This window comes from Tasmannia lanceolata, unplaced genomic scaffold (genome assembly GCF_043159265.1).
Source record: "Tasmannia lanceolata isolate RefF3 unplaced genomic scaffold, GAP_Taslan_0.1 ptg000023l, whole genome shotgun sequence".
In the NCBI taxonomy this organism is placed as follows: domain Eukaryota; kingdom Viridiplantae; phylum Streptophyta; class Magnoliopsida; order Canellales; family Winteraceae; genus Tasmannia; species Tasmannia lanceolata.
The window spans coordinates 24,130,001-24,131,628 of record NW_027518700.1 but is presented as its reverse complement, the minus strand read 5'-3'; positions in this window follow the sequence as shown (position 1 = coordinate 24,131,628).

Sequence of the window (1,628 nt, the reverse complement as noted above, 5' to 3'; positions counted from 1 at the left end):
TCCCGTCCTTAACTTCAAGACAACTTCCGTTTAGCTCTGGCTTCGGTCATAGATTCCAAGTTACAAGCTTCCTTGGCTTCGATACTTTGCTTCGAAATTGAGACGTACTTAAGCATCGTAAAAGCATTAGGAGAACAACGTAATGGAAACATATCATATTGAGTTTGCTATCAATAAAACAAGGATAGGAGAAGTGACCAAGAACGAACCCTTGAGCTAACACATACCTTGAATATTGCTGACAGGAGGATCTTATGCATTTCAATCCCGTCGAGCCTAACCAACTACCCAAAAAAGGTTTTCTCAATAGCTTTATAAAGAACATTCCTCAACATTACATCCTTCATGTCCTTGCTAAATTGTGATAGAGAGCATCTTGACATTGGGTATTTCTCCTGCAAAACAATTACGTCAAACAAGTCGTAAAAATAAAGTTACTAAATTTGAAAATAAAAATCAATAAATTTCAGTTAAATGTGCCTTTGTTGCCATTTTTGTACACTGTATCAAACTAGAAAGATCTGCCCAAACAACAACAGTTACAACTAAATCTCATACAAAACTATAAACAGACATCATTAACTACAATTAAATACCGACGAACAAACATGAAACACACTCTAGTGAAATCCAATTGTTTGTAAAAAACAAATCTAACTTTTTGTAGAAAAATAAGACTAAACTGTTTGTAAATCTAAGTGTTTTAAAAACAAATACAGTTGTTAAAATAATATCATTCAATACAAAAGGGAGATGATATTTTCACTCCCCCTGCATTACGTCCACACTTCCCTTATAACTTGATTTGACGTGAAAAGTGGGCAACTTTATGTCAAATCATGTTATAAGGGGAGCGTGCAAGTAATGCATGGGGTGAAATTTTTTGTCTTAGCACAAACTAGCTTCCGTCATGCATATCGATTCTAGTCCTCCACTTCCTTCTAGAGGCAACTTATTTTGTCTTTTTTTAAATTATGCAGTTCCCTTTTCCGATGCTTCTCTTCTCTTACTTGAACTTATGTAGGAATGGAAGTTAAGGTAAGAACATAGGACTATGCATTGGAAATAAATAGCAATCGTTACTAGCCGACATTGCAGGAGGAGGTGAGTGAGCCAATATTTACAGCCCTTTTATAACAACTTCTACCCTTAGATCCTAACATACAAACGGGATAAATACTATTGAGTTTGTAGATATTGACAAGTAAACTAAATTTAGAATATAGTCATGATTCTAATTTAAATTGCGATACCTGAAGTTTTAAGGGTAAAAGATATTCTTCTTTCCCTTGCTATTTTAGTATCACCACCACTTGAAAAATTATTCAAAAATTGGGCTAAGAAAGTGTTTGAATTAAGACAATATAATATCAAATTTTAAATGTCTCACCTCAGAAGATTTTTTACACTATCACTCAGCCGATTTAATCTCCACTGATTCCTCCGCCAACATCGTATTTATATGAGTCTTCCACTTAAATAAATGTGGAAGTGCATCCACGTTGTTGCTAACCTATAAAGTCGCATGCTTTAAAAGCTAGTCCTGTATATCAAGATAGAATTATTTAATGATCGTATAGCTAACAAAGCGGATAAATTATAAACAGAGAGTTTTTCATACCCACAAT